Source organism: Ambystoma mexicanum, chromosome 2p (assembly GCF_040938575.1).
Source record: "Ambystoma mexicanum isolate Mex_15411 chromosome 2p, UKY_AmexF1_1, whole genome shotgun sequence".
In the NCBI taxonomy this organism is placed as follows: domain Eukaryota; kingdom Metazoa; phylum Chordata; class Amphibia; order Caudata; family Ambystomatidae; genus Ambystoma; species Ambystoma mexicanum.
This window is the reverse complement of record NC_090923.1, coordinates 85,616,051-85,631,323: the sequence shown is the minus strand read 5'-3', so window position 1 is coordinate 85,631,323 and position 15,273 is coordinate 85,616,051. Positions and strand designations below refer to the sequence as shown.

Below are 15,273 nucleotides of genomic sequence, written 5' to 3'. Positions count from 1 at the left end.
GCTAGCAGGTTGTGCCAAACATTAAAAATGGTAGCAGTAAATTGCAATATTTTGCATTAAGAGCCATAGAAAGGGGCATATAATACAGTTAAGTGTACAACTAGAAAGGAAACCTTTCCTAGGAATATTAAGTTACTCAGTAATGCTCTCAAATTCACTATTGCCGTTTATTACAATATTCTGAAATTCCGAACTGGACAAAGCAAATGTCTATAGCAATTATAGCCCATTCTACTGCACTGTGCATTTACATTCTACCAAGCCCAGAGAAAACAAATCAATAAAGTCACCTCAAAGTATGCTCTTAATTTAGTGCCGGTCTGAAGACTGTTAGCCACACAACAACAAGTACTCCGCCCATATGTTCTTCCCGGACCAGCAGCCCTTTCAAGAACACAGGTACAGAGTTCCAGCGGTAGAGCAGATGAGTGACTAAGGGGATCTGCTTTTATTCACCTTGTGAGCGAATGCCACACCCCAACACAAATAAAAGGTATGTTCAGGCAATGGCAGACCATCCTCCAGTCAACCCAATGCCCCCTGCATTCTGGAAGTCTCTTGCACTAAGGAATTAATCCACACTAGCCCAGAAAGGCAGCTGCATAAGTCAGTCAGACCTGGTTTCAGTTAGAGTACAGCCCAAGACATGGGATACAGGAATCCAGCTACCAACAACAGCCACCTTCTCTCACATTCTAAGGATATTGATGCGACTCCTCATGTCTTCAAGGGAAACAACCTCCATTTTGGTGAAATGGAGGTGGTGATGAAAAAGGACCCAGCCAGGTAAAATGGATTTCACCATTTGGCACCATTTTACATAGCAAAATCAGCAGCCAAGCCACATGACAGTGAAGGAGCATCTTCCCTGGGGCACTATGGGGAACCCCTGCAATAGTAGTCAAAAGGACTACTAAGGCAGAGCACAAACTGAGCTACACTCGTTAGGCTTTGGATTAAGCCTAGCTTGCAGGAGTAATTATGTCCAAAACCCAGAAAAGCAGGCAAGATTTACAAGAGCTACCAAAGGTAGAACATCGAGCTTTCTGCCTAAATACAGGCTTCACCACTTTTACTGATTATTAGCTTTCTGCGCTCCTCTCCAGCTTGATTCTTACTGCTCTTCTTTTGGGCACCTTCATTTTGTCTTCGGTCACTTTTCTGGGGCTCCATTTATATGCCCTCAGTGTCAATTGTCTCCTGTTCTTCACTTCAGCACTTCCCAGGCTCTTTCCCTTCATCTTCATCTGGGCATTGCCAGGAATCGGACCATTTCCGACTGCTCTCTAGCCGGCTTTGTCTCCTTTCGTGGGTTTTAGCCATCAATGCGTCTGGAAATTAGGTGGGGTTCGCCTTCCATCTCTAGCTTCCTCTTCTTTATAAGGACACTTTACTAAATATGTTGCATGCTAATGTCTCTACAGTGAAGGCAACTGGGGGCTTTTTTAAAGCAAGCTGGTGACTGAGCCATCATAATAAGACCCCTGCAGGCAAAGTGCTGGCCGTTTTAATAGCACTCTTCAAACGGGACCTAAAGGCGCACTGCAAATCTTTCCCCATCTGTGTGAAATCAGCCACTGAAAAAGGATTCCGCCATGGAGTATTTGTTTCCAATTCTCCTCTGCAAGTTCCAGGATAGTGCTAGACTGGCTAACTCAAGAGAATTCCCAGTTAGTAGCCAAAGCATCCTCTCGCTCATTCGATCCAGAGTTCATTATACGCCTGAGACCTCTGGGACATCCTTCTTTCCTTGGGCCACTGCACACTTCTGGGACCTGCGCCATTCCTCATGGATGACCTTTGTTCGCCAAAGAGATATCCCACAATGGAGGCGCTTTCTCAGCAGAGCCCATGTGACTTCATCACAGAGGATATTGAAGAGCATCAAGTTTTAAAAACTAGTCTTCATGACGTTTATTCTCATGAAAACATCTGCCCAAAATCTCAACTCTTGAGCAAAACACATGAGGAGTATGTTCCAGTTTCTTTATCAAAATTCCAGGCTTAATTTGTACCAGGGGGCTTGCTGCGATTCATTTTTGCTGGAGTCCACCTTAGGCATAAAGCTGATTTTGTGTACTCTGCACATCTAGATTCATAATGGGACTATCATGGAGGATCATATCACGCAACATGTTACTCAGAGGAGGGTCAAGTTCAATATCCAAGTCTATTCTATTTTTCTCAAAAACAATATCCAAGTCTATTCTATTTTTCTCAAAAACAAACAAGTACCCTGTACCTTTGTCGAGGTAACATAGCCTAATTCTAACCAGTGTTTTTTCGAACGTTTAATTATTTAGTGAAACCACTTGCAGGTGCACCAATTTTGGCACCTGAAAATATTTTTCTAGCAAATCTTACACAAGATGAATACTTAATTCCTAAATGTGCTCAATTCTTAAAGTATTAGTTTAGTACTGTGGAGGGTAAATGACTCTTTGTAGATAGGAGGGATTCTAGGTTGCATATGGAATAATTGTGCTGGTTAATTGAGAGCAATAGGACTGAATAGACTGGACAGTCTATGTACATTTTTAAACAAGAAGGCGCTGCGAGTAAACTTCCGTAGGAATGTACTGTATGTCTTAATTTCAGCCAAGAGATAATTCCACATCCATTTATTACAATTTAGCCTAGCTAAATTGTTTCTCTCAAGTGAAAGCATCAATTTATTAACTCATCATGCAGGAACAAAACCTAAAAAGCAAAAATAAATAATTCTAGCATGCCTTCAGTACAGAAGAACAATCCTGCCAAAGTTCTTGAATGCCTGTCTCACATATCTAGATGTTAGGGTATCACTACATATTATCCCCACCAAAAATATTGCGCATATATGGTCATCTTCAACGGCCATAGGCGATATTTTTGGGGGGGGATAATTTTGGGGTTTTTTGGAAGTGAGGGTTGAGATGGGTTTCCCCCACTCCTTTAAAAATAATGCAGGGGTTGCGGTGGTGTCCCCCGCAGGTTCCATGCCTTAATATCGCCACATAAATATGGCAATATTTTCGTGGGGATATTAACACATGGACCGATGTTAGAGGTATATGAACATTTATTCAGCTGACCATGCTGCAATGCTGCATATGTCCAAAAGAAGTGCTGCATACAACAAGTCATGAGGATGCTACTCCCCATGTGAATTGCCTGCTCAATTTGGTTTCGGTGAGCAGTCGCACCCCTAGTTTATGCTAGAGATTAGCAATTGATCTTCTCGGGGCAGTGATGAAGACTTGAGGCCCAGTTGGGTCACTCCAAAATATAAAGCATGATGCAACAGCGAAAGGAAGAGGTGCATGCAAAATGTTCCCACCACTCTAGTGATGTCCATTAGCTTGAGCTGACATTTCTCATCTGTGACCATCTAGAAAATGAAACAAGATCTATTTACAGTTTTACAGAAGCCCCTCTAAGACGAAAACCTGGAGAAGAGCCTCACATCAAGTTGCCCTAGAAAATCGTATGATGGCAAACCATTGCAAGGAAGCCTACTTGCCACCAACCTTCGCCCTCAAGAAATTGTCACCAAGAAAACGTCTTATTAAAAGCCTTCAAGCACCACAGAGGACCAACACAGGGGACACTAGTGAAAGTCAAAACAAGGTGCACATCCTAGGCACCAGCTAACGATTTAATTTAGGACTGTAGAAGAGAAAGCAATTCCCCTAAACTCCCCCCTCACCCCGCCACTCGAATTTAGAACACTCATCAGGCACTTGATGCAATTCAAATAACTTCCAATGTCCTTAAAAGGCCCAAATAGCAGACCACTTTTCTTGGACTAGTGAGTGAATCCTATGTCAACCCCTGAAGTAAAAACTATACAACTAGGAGGATACATGAAAGTTAGATGTTTGAATAGCTGAATCGTAAAACCAGACATGCCATATGGTTGTATGATTTTCTAGTAAGCACAGAGTAGCAATTCTGTGTAAAGATCACAGCATTCTGTGAACCAGCTAGTCATTTGAGCCCTGTCATCTGAAGTTAAATATAAGGAACAAGTTACTTACCTGTAACTGTTGTTCTCCAGCATGGGTCTGGCATGGATTCACATGCTCATGAATATTCCCCGTCGTCAGGCTGGGAATCCTCGGTAAAGAAAAACCCAGTATCAGTTTCGTTTCTGATCTGTCTTTCGTAGTAATAACCAATCACTGATCTCTGCGTCATACTGACCACAGCCAATGACTGCCCTCTACCTAAGCCCCGCCTCTGGCAGCCATCTTCAGATTTGGAAGCACGTGAAGTGGCAGTATGACCAAGTGAAGAGCCGCAGAGGGGTAGGCGGGAGGGTTCGCATGTGAATCCATGCCAGACCCATGCTGGAGAACAACAGTTACAGGTAAGTAACTTGTTCCTTCTCCAGCATGGGGTCTGGCATGGATTCACATGCTCATGAATAAAGAATACATAGCAGTACACACATGCACAACCACGGGAGGTGGCAAAGGCTCAACATTAAGCATTACATCAAACATCTTACCTCCTCACCAGGCTCACCTCAGGCGAACAGGTTGCGCAGCACTGCTTGGCCGACCCTGGACTCCTCCCTGGAATCCCGGTCGACGCAGTAGAATTTCGTGAAGGTGTGCGTCGACCTCCACGTAGCAGCCCTGCATATGTCCAGCAGGGGCACACCAGATAGGAACGCCGTGGTAGCTGCGATCGCTCTGGTGGAATGGGCTCTCGGACGGCCAGGCAGCGGTCGGTTTGCCAACCGGTGACAGTACATGATACAGCCGGAGAGCCATCTGGAAATGGAAGCCTTCGAGAGAGCCTTCCCCTGATTGACAGGTCCAAAGTTCAAAGTTGTGACGTCTTCCGAAAACACTTCGTGCGGTCCACGTAGAACTTCAGCGCTCTAACCACATCCAGCGAGTGCAAAGTCCTCTCAGCCGGCGATGAAGGCGACGGGAAGAACACAGGCAACACCAAGGGTTCGTTGAGATGGAAGTCCGACGGTACCTTGGGCATGAAGGAGGGGTGCGTCCTGTGCACTACCCTCGTGTCGTGTAAAGTCAAGTACGGGGCCTGGCAGGAAAGGGCCTGGATCTCTCCCACTCGTCGTGCGGAGGTGATGGCCACAAGAAACGCTATTTTCCACGACAGAAATTTCAACAGAGCCGAGTGCAGAGGCTCGAAAGGAGGTCCCATGAGCTTGGTCAGCACCACGTTGAGCTCCCACGCCGGGGCCGAAGCCTTCACCGGCGGGAACGATCTGAACAGTCCCTTCATGAACTCTTTCACCAGACGATGAGACCACAAGGACGTCCGCCCCGTGGTTCTGGTGTATCGGGAGATCGCAGCAAGATGAGTCTTGATGGACGCGTGTGCCAGTCCAGCTTTGGCCAGCGTCAGCAGGTACGGCAGTACTTGGGGAGCCGTAATCCTTAGAGGGTTAATCTTCTGTGCGTGGCAACAGACAGAGAACCTCTTCCATTTGTGTCCGTAGCATTTCAGAGTCGAGGACGCCCTGGCCTTTGCAAGAACCTCTCTGCAGTCGGCCGGTATGTCGTATCCTCCAAACTCTAGCGCTGCAGGAGCCAGGCCTGCAAGTTCAGCGATTTCGGGTCGTGGTGGAGGATGGCGCCTCCTTCCCTGGAGAGTAGATCCGCGTCCACCGGCAGCTTGATTGGCGGGGACGCTGACAAGTCCAGAAGGCCCGGGAACCATATCTGCCTCGGCCACGCAGGTGCGACTAGGATCATCCTGCACCGTGACCTCTTGAGCTGGTTGACGAGCCGGATTAGCAGTGGCAAAGGAGGGAACGCGTAGAGGAACAGGCCCTCCCAGGGGAACGAGAAAGCATCGCCCATGCTCCTCGCCTGGGGAAACCTGCTGGCGAACCTCAGGCACTTGGAGTTCGTCGCCGTCGCGAACAGGTCGATCTGGGGTGTGCCCCACCGTCGGAAGAGGCGATCCACTAGATCCTGCCGTAGCTCCCACTCGTGGCACGAGCGCAGCTCCCTGCTGAGTGAGTCGGTGATGGTGTTTTTTATCCGTGCCAGATGAAACGGCACCAGAAACATCCTTTGGGCGACGGCCAAATGCCACAGGTCCTGCGCCTCCTTGGACAGTGCTGGGGACCTGGTTCCGCCCTGTTTCCTGATGTAAAACATGGTGGTGGTGTTGTCGGTGAAGATCCTCACCACCTTGCCCTTGAGGGACGGAAGGAAGGACCCGAGGGCCCAAAACACTGCACGGAGCTCCAGGACGTTGATATGTAGGGATTTCTCCGTCGGGAGCCAAAGGCCTCTTGCGTGCAGATTTTCGGTGTGCGCTCCCCACCCTTCCAGGGAGGCATCCGTGGTCACTGTCTCCTGGTGGGCTGGGGTCTGGAAGTCCATGCCCGCCGTCAGATGCGCGTGGGTGCCCCACCACCGGATCGCTCGTCGGAAACTCTCGTTGAGTGTGATCCTTTCCTCGAAGCTGCCCGTCGTTTGGATCCAGCGCGCGTCCAGGAACTCCTGCAACGGGCGCATACGGAGCCTGCACATGGGAATGAGGTAGATGCAGGAAGACATCATTCCAAGGAGGGACTTGATGGACCTCACCTTGGCCGCGTCGGCCACCAACATGCGCTGCACCTTGCCCAGGATGGTCCTGGTCCTCTCCTCCGACGGGGAGGCCAGAAGGGACACTGTGTTGAGCCTCGCTCCCAGAAACAGAGCGTCTTGCGCGGGTACCAGGTGGGATTTGGCGTAGTTCACGGAGAATCCCAGGTCCGTGAGAAGTTGGACGGTCCTTGCCGTGTGAACCACGGCGAGCTCCCTCGTCTTGGCTCGGATGAGCCAGTCGTCCAGGTAGGGGTAGACGTGGATCCCCTCGCGGCGCAGCTGCGCCGCCACCGGTGCAAGGCACTTGGTGAACACCCTGGGTGCCGACCGTAGTCCGAAGGGGAGGGCTTTGAACTGGTAATGACGCCCTTGGACCACAAACCTGAGGAATTTTCGGTGCCCCTTTAGGATGGGAATATGGAAGTAGGCATCCTCCAAATCCAACGACGACAGGAAGTCTCCTTCCTCCAGCTGACCCAGGACGTGCTGGAGGGTGACCATCCGGAACTTCTTCGCCTTGATGAACTTGTTCAGACGTCGCAGGTCCAGGATGGGGCGCCATCCCCCCGTCTTCTTCTTCACGAGGAAGTATCTCGAGTAAACTCCGGAGCCCCGAAGCCTCTTTGGGACGAGTTCGATGGCGCCCTTCCTGAGCATCGCCTTTACCTCCAGGAGAAGTTGAGGGATGTGAAGTTCTTTCCTGGCCACGGGGGGACGCGTGGACACCTTCTTTGAAACTCGAGCGCGTGGCCCCGGGCCAAGGCGTCCAGCACCCAACGGTAGGTGGAGATGGACTCCCACACGCTGACGAAGCTCGCCAGCCAGCCTCGCCAGGGTGCCTCGGTGGGGGCCCGACCCCACGGCCGGTTCAATCCTGCTTCGACGAGGCTTTGCCGCCTTGACCTCCTTGGCGACGACGGCGGGGTCCGCCAGACTTGCCTTGTCCTCTGTAGGCCTCCTGAGACGAGTGGGCCGCTTGGCGGTAGGTGGAGAAACCGCCGCCGGAACCTTTGGAGGCGCCCTTGCCTCCGCTGCTCCGAAAGGGCGTCCGTCGTTGTTGCAGAACTCCAAGGGCCCGGGCCGTCTCGGTGTCCGTTTTAATGGCCTGAAGGGAATCGTCTACTGTTTTCCCAAACAGGTTGTTCCCATCAAAGGGCATGTCCAGGACTCTGGTCTGAACGTCTTGACGGAAGTCCGTAGCCTTGAGCCATCCACGCCGCCTAAGGCAAACGCCGTTGCCCAACTGGCGGAACCCAGTGTCGGCGATGTCCGTCGTAACGGTAATGGCGTGGTCCGAATCCACCTCACCTTCCTGCAGGATCTCCAGGGCCTCTGCCCTCTTGTCGTCCGGCAAGAAGTCCAGCAGGGGAGCCAGTTTGTACCAGAGCTCCCTGTCGTAGCGGGCCACGATAGCAAAGGCGTTGGCCGCTTTAATCGTCGTCGCTGCAGACGAGATGACTCTGCGTCCCATAGCGTCCAATTTCTTTCCCTCGCCGTCCGGTGGGGAAGTCGATGTGGAGGCCGCATCCACCCCGCTTTCTTCCTGGCCGCCGCGGAGACGACGGAGTCCGGGGTAGACTTCTTCTCGTACCGGTCTCTTCTAGCTGGCGTCGTGGAAGGGTTCTTGAGGAGGGTGAGGCCCTCATCCCAAATGTCGTCCAATAGAGGCACTGCGAGGACCGTCTTCCTCTTGGCCTCGCGCCGCTGATAAAGGAAACCTTCCTTCTTCTTCTCCTCAGGGCAGAGTTGGAAAAGCTCAGATGCCCTGGTGATCATGGAGTGGAACGATCCAATCTCGTCGGGCGGAGAAGCCCTGGTGGGAGGCGACGACGGTACATCCTCGTCGTATACCTCGTCGTCCGTACCCGTCGCTGCCGTGTCAGTCCCCGTATCATCCCCTCGCCCTGGTTCTGGGTCCCCCGACGGGAGAGGTTCCGTCGGCAACGGTAGTCTCGTCCTTATCTCCGAGCATAAGGACTGTATAGCCAACAAAATGGCCGCCGAGTTGTCTCGCGGCACTGGCAGAGGGGAATCCGACGGGCGATCAGGGGCCCCGTCGGTACCCTCGACGATGTCGTCGTCACCTGCGTCGGGATCCATCCCGACGGGCCGGTCTTCTTCCACGCCGAGGCCGTGGCTTAAGACCTCGACCAGCTCCTCCTCCGAGGTTGAGGCCGAATCTACGACGACGCCCTGCCCCCCCCTTTTTCTTCCCCACGGGGGATTTCACGGGGGTCCTATCGATGGGCACAAAAGAGGACTCCCTCCGAGGTGGCAGGCAGACTCTGAGCCCCGAGGTCGCCACCACTGGTGTAGCCTCCACAGGCTGAGCCAGGGCCGCCGTGACAGTTTCGATAGAGGGGTTGGCCGGATGGATTAAGGCCTTCTCCACCTTAGGTGCGCTCACCGCCTTATCCTTGAGGGGGGGGGACACTGCCTCGCTCCCCCTCCGCCTTCGAGCTCGACCGGGGCCTCTCCAGGAGCTTCGCCGGGTGCTCGGCCTTCCTCTTACCCGACCCAGAGCGTTGGCTCGTGGTTGATGGTGCCGGGGAGGGTGCGCCCTGCCTGGCGCCCGTAGAGCCCGACCGTTCGGCGCTCCCGGTGCCAGCGGACTCGCGGTGCTTGGCCTTATGTTGGACCCCCGTTGCCGGGGCGTCCTCAAAGGTCTTAGAAGACCGCTCGGATTTCTTCCTCTTCTTCTCGCCGGACGGGCTCTTCCCTTCTAGCCAGTTGGCGAGACGTTGATGGCGGTCCTTCATGGTCCGCTCCGACATGTTGCCGCAAAACGCAGAGTCCTTCTCCACGTGCGTCTTGTCCTCATGTAGGCAGTAAAGACAAAAAGAGTGTTCGTCCTCCTTGAAGACGTTCTGCAGCTGGCATCCAGGGCACACCCTGAACAGCTTTCCGGGCGTCGAGCTCCCCTTCTCCTGGGCCATGACCGGGCCTGAGAAACTTCTGGAGTCCTCCAAAAGCGTAGCTCGACGAAAACTTCACCCTTGAGGGGCGCAGACGAATCCGACACGGGTCCCCGTTGATCGGATGGAGAGTCGGTTGAGCTTGAGGCTCTTTTGACCGAAAAAACGAAGTTTTTGAGAAAAAACGTGAAAAAAATAGCACCAACGCTCGAGAGCAATAGCACGAGGATCCCAACACATGAACGTGCAGTAAAAATCTGAAGATGGCTGCCAGAGGCTGGGCTTAGGTAGAGGGCAGTCATTGGCTGTGGTCAGTATGACGCAGAGACCAGTGATTGGTTATTACTACGAAAGACAGATCAGAAACGAAACTGATACTGGTTTTTTCTTTACCGAGGATTCCCAGCCTGACGACGGGGAATATTCATGAGCATGTGAATCCATGCCAGACCCATTGCTGGAGAAAGAGGCATGGTGGGCAGAAGGACTCAAGGTGTAGGGGAAACTACAGAGCACAATTTGGAAGAATGTATACTTAAGCCACGGCATGCAAACTGAGGAGAGGGAACCATTCCCTCTTTGGTCAGAATAGGACTACTGACCTGCTGTGTTTTAATGGGATAGAAGTCATGGGATGAAGGTTAGTCTGTATGTGGGTGGGTGTGTGTGTGTGTGTGTGTGTGTGTGTGTGTGTGTGTGTGTCTGTATGGGCGTGGGTCTGTATGGACGTGGGTATGTGGGTCTGTATGGGCGTGGGTGTGTGTACGTGTGTTTGTATTTGCAGGTGAGGTAGGACAGCAGGTGTAATGTACTGAAACAAGACGCCGCCAGGGAGCCACTAGAACAGTAACTCAATTGTCACTATGACGGAACCAGAAAGGATAAATTATGGAGTGCTTTTTGCAGGGTTGCAGATATTCACCCTTGATGTCTTATACCCCTGACATATCTCCGAAAACTCTTCACTTTTTGTAGTAAGGATTTCGTTGAAGATTACTAGTGAGTAAACAGGGAATTACATTACTGTTCCAGCAATTAGTGGCAAAATGTCAACCTTGGGCCCCTGTACTGTGCTCAACTACCTTCTAGATGCTTTTAGGACACCAACAATGTCATAAAACACAGTTGTCAATACTCATTTTTCATGCATAAGGCTGCATGAAGATGGGTTGGTCGGCACGTGTGGTAGACATTTCAATCTGTGGAGTAACGCTGCTGATCAATGGACAGAGGGAGACGATCCGAATACCAGTCCTGTTATTTTGCATGGATTATATAACAGTAACAAGCTTTGCTCATCCTGAATTGGAGTATGGCTTTATGGAAACAGGGATGGCAATGTGACAATTCTTAAATCAGTATCCCCAACTAGTTCAACAGAAAAGCATAGCCACCTGCTGAGCAAGGTTCCTAGCCTATCCTCAAGGAAGAGGCTGAAATAGGGGGTTGCAGAGTCTCAAATAGGTTTATTTAGGGGGTTCAACTAGACAAGCGGGAAGTCACTTCTTTATCATTCTGGGTATGTGCTAGTTAGGGAAAATTCTCAAAAATGTGCCAAATCATTTCACCTTAGAGACCCCCAGCAACTTTGCTGGATTTTGAGGACTTGATGTTTTTACCTGGAAAGAGTGTAACCTTTTTTCCCCACTCTTATGCATTTTGATGTATGTTTTACTCTTCTTGGATTATGGAGTCTTAAGATAACTCCAAAGGCATCTTTTCATGTGCGTTACACAGCACCCTCAGCGCAGTGACACAGGGATGTCTTTTTGGACTTCCCAAAGGTTTAAATACCTTTTCTGGGATAAAATACTGTTTGCCAGAGAACGTAAGGTTTAATTGACTTTACTAGTCTTTTTAAATTCCTAGACCAAGCACACACTATCGTCCTATAGAATGCCGGAGGGGTTACCTAGTATCTCCTGTGTCTAAAGACTCATGTAGCAGTCAAATGCTACCCTTTTCTATCGAAAAGGCTGGTGGCAGTGGTTTACAACAAACTACCATGATTTTTCCCGACCGCGAACACCGGTAGCTAAAAATCGCAGGAGCCATGTTTTTCAAGATGGCGCCTTAAGCTCCTTTGTTTAAACAGGTCCCAGTTTTTTTTTTTTTTCCGCCATTTCTTTTTGGAAAGGTCCTTCTAGTGTTTGTGTCTGCGCGCCAATCAAGGTTTTGTCCCTTTGTTTCTATGCCTTTGGCGGGCTTCAGGACTGAAGACCGCCCCTGGCGTCTGAGTGCCTGGGGTGGGCAGGAAGTGAGGGAGGCGCCCGAAATTCCCTGTGCTTAGTCTCCTAGTAGACCATAATCCTCTGTCGTGATAGGCTGGCTGGCTGTCCGGCAAGGACAGCCAACCTGCTGGGTGAGGGGCAGCTAGGCTGGAATGAAAGGGAGAAAACTGTTTAAAAGGCAAGTCTCTTGGACTGGAAAGCAGAGTCGGCCACTGGAACGAAAGAACCGCAGACGAGCTGAAAGAGGACGGCTGCTGCAACTCATGGATCGTTTGTTTGCCCGGTGAAGCCCTGTTGCAGATCCCGAATGGCCAAGTTTACCTCGACAGAGAAGCCCCTTCAAGGACGAGTTCTTCCTTTGAGTTGGTGGGACCAATCAACTCGTAAGACACCTGGATACCATTCTCGAAGCTGGTTAGGATTAGCCAGGTGGAAGGACACCAGCTTGTGTGTTTGATGAACAGCTACTCTAACTGAAGTGACTCCATTTTGTCCGTGTTTTCTGACGATCCCGTGCAGGAGTCCCCAGACGTCCTCCCTCTTGTCCCCATGACTGAGGCTCAGGAACAATGAGATCCGCAGGAACTGCCAGGAACCAACGTCTTCAGCTGCATCTTTTGTTTCATACTAAGGTACTGTGCCAACCCGATTGAGAGAACGCTTCTCTCGGGGTGAAAGTTCATGGAACTTTCCCAACTTGCAGGCCTAATCAGCTTGTGACCCAACATATAATTCTTTTTCGTACAAACTGCTGAGAACTTTGGCAAAGACTTTACTGTATACTTCAAGAACTGGTCTTTCCTCTACAAGACCCTAGTCCATTGACTTTGGCCTAGGCCTATTGAACAGAATCGAGTCCTCTAGTGAACTATAACTATTTGCACTGCCTAAGAAAGTATGCGATATATTCTGCTAACTTGTGCCTTTTTACGCCCATTGAAAGTAACTGAAATGTATTTATTTGTATTGCACCGGTAACTCGCAAGTCTCGGGCGCAGAAACGTAGACACGAGGTACGATAATTACCACAAGACAAGACTCAACGTACAGATGGGAGGTCTGTTGAGAGTAGGGGTTCAGTTGAAAATATGGGTCTTCACTAGTTTACAGAAGCGCAAGTAGTTGGCTTCCCTTCTTATAGTGGCGGGGATGTTGTTCCATAGGCCGGCGGCTAAGATGGGGAAAAGATTTCCCAAAGCCAAATTTGCGCTTGCGAGTGACTACTGTGATCTTTCCTTGATCTGAAGATCTGAGTGTGTGATTGGGTGCATACAGGTGGATTTTGGGTACTCTGGTGCATTCCCATGGATTCATCTGTAAACAAGGGTCAGGGCCTTAAATTGAACTCCATCTTCAATTTTGAGCCAGTGTAGATCTCTTCTGGAGTCTTTGATCTGGTTGGATTGTTTTATTTTTCTTTATGCACCTCACTGCATTATTCTGTACATTCTGATAGCTATGGAGGCATTTTTTGTTGGACCCTAGCCGTAGTCCAGGTGGGAAAGAATTGTCGCCCTAGCTATAGTGCCATTACCCTCGGTCAAATAGGGACTAATGGCTTTTTGAAGTCTGAGGTAGTAGGCGCATGTTTTCTTTATGTACTGGGCTTGTGCTTCAGTCCCCAGGGAAGATTCAAGCATCAGTCCTAGTGTTTTGACTTTGCTGAGAACCTGTATTTGGGTTTTTGCTTTCAGAAATTAGCTGCATTCGGGAGAGAGTGGGGCTCTGGCCTGGTGGGATCCGAATACCATTAACTCAGTTTTCTTGCCTATGATGGTATAGACCATGAGAAGTTGTTCATTGTCTTTCTTGTGATCTCCACTAAGTTCAATCATCAGCATAGTTGGTGAAAAAAGTGTCAATGTGATCTAGTACAGGGCAAAGATATCTCCGATAAAGGTTGAATAGTAGTGGTGACATACTGGCCCCTTGTGGGACGCCACAGAGGATTTCCTTTTCTGCAGAGAATTTATCTCCCCAGTGAACCCGTGAGATACTGTTTTTATGGCACAACATTATCCAACCTATTGCTTCTAGTGAGCAGTTGGCTGTTTTTTTTAACGCGGTTTTGAGGAGGTTGTGGTCCCGCAAATCGAATGCTGCACTAAGGTCAAGTAGGATGAGGAGTCCCGCTTTCCCCCTGTCCATAATGCTTAGCACTTTAGTTTGGACATCAAGTATGGCTGTCTCGATGCTGTGTGCTAGTCTGAATCCGGATTGTTGGTGGTGAAGGGATTTTGAGGCTTCCATATGTGCTTGGAGTTGTGAGGTGGTTACTTTATCATGGATCTTCAGGATGAAGTTACAGTTTGTGATGGGCCTGAGGTGGTTGGGGTCACTGTGGTCCAGATTCGGTTTCTTGACCAGAGGGGTTACCGTAACCCTTTTTATGTCTTGTGATGCTATCTGATCTCTAAAAAAAATGGGTTAATAATTTTGATCGGTATTGGGGCTAAGATTTCTGTGTGCTCCAGTATCATTTTTGGGGTAGGATATTTTCGGCACAGGTGGTCGGTTTCATGGCGGCAAGTGTTTTTATCATGTCCTCAGGAGTGATGTCTGAGAACATAAAAACTTTGATGTTGTTGATAGCCTCTTCTGTCGAAAGGCCCGCATCTCTTTTTTTCCTTGAGATTTCATGATCAAGTCTCTAGCTTTGTAGATTTTCTGAAAGAAGGCATTTTGGGTGTTGTCACACTCCTCTTCGGATGGATTGAAAGGGGGGGTATTGCTCTGGGTTTTTCGATGGATTTCAGGATGTTAAAGAGTTTGCTGGTGGCGTTGTCTGCAGTAGTAATTTGATTGTTGTAGAAGTTCTTTTTTGCTTCAATTATCGCATTCTTATAGGTTTTCTCACTATCCTTCCATTTTTCCTTGTTAGCCTTAGTAGGGTTTTTTTTTGCCATTCATTTTCTCGTTTTCTCTTCACCTTTTTTTGTTGGGCAAGTTCTTTAGTGAAGCATGGATGCTGTTTGGCGTTTGTTCTAATAGTTTTAATTTGTGGTGGGGACTTCTGGTCTATCATTTTATTAAGGTGGGCTAGTAAGTTAGTTAGTATGGTGTCACAGGAGTCTTCATTGAAGTTATCCTTGACTTCATCTAAGCAGAGTTCGTGCTGCTCTTTGTCTATGTTTTTGAAATTCTGTTATGTTATTTTATCGGGGGGTTGGGAGTTTGTCGCTGGGTGATGGAGGGATGATAGAGAAGTTTATACTGTGATGATCAGACCAGATACAAGTGTCTGTCTTGTAGTCATGTGACTCTAGGTTGTTAGTTATGACCCAGTCTAATTGGTGCCTGTTTTCCATTGTAGGTCCATGGTTTGTGACTTTAAAGTCAATGTTTCTTAATAAGGTCTCGGGGTTAGTGGCCTCTTTAAGATCACCAACTAACAATGAAGCAGTGTTAGGACCTTTAAGTAGGTTGAGGAGAGGGGCGATCTCTTTGTTCAAATCTGGGGTGGTGACAGGTGACAACTACAAATAAGTTGAGGCAGCTGTTCGCTGTGGGCAAGTGTTTTAAATGAAGGACTCCGCTTCCACTGCATGTAGATTTGCTTGG

The 15,273-nt window shown here is 49.4% G+C and overlaps 1 protein-coding gene across 4 annotated transcripts in view; it reads right to left on the bottom strand.

Moving 5' to 3' along the window:
- QRICH1 (glutamine rich 1) overlaps positions 1 to 15,273 on the bottom strand; it is a 557,471-nt gene that overhangs the window by 248,195 nt on the left and 294,003 nt on the right. The gene's annotated exons all lie outside the window — the stretch shown is intronic.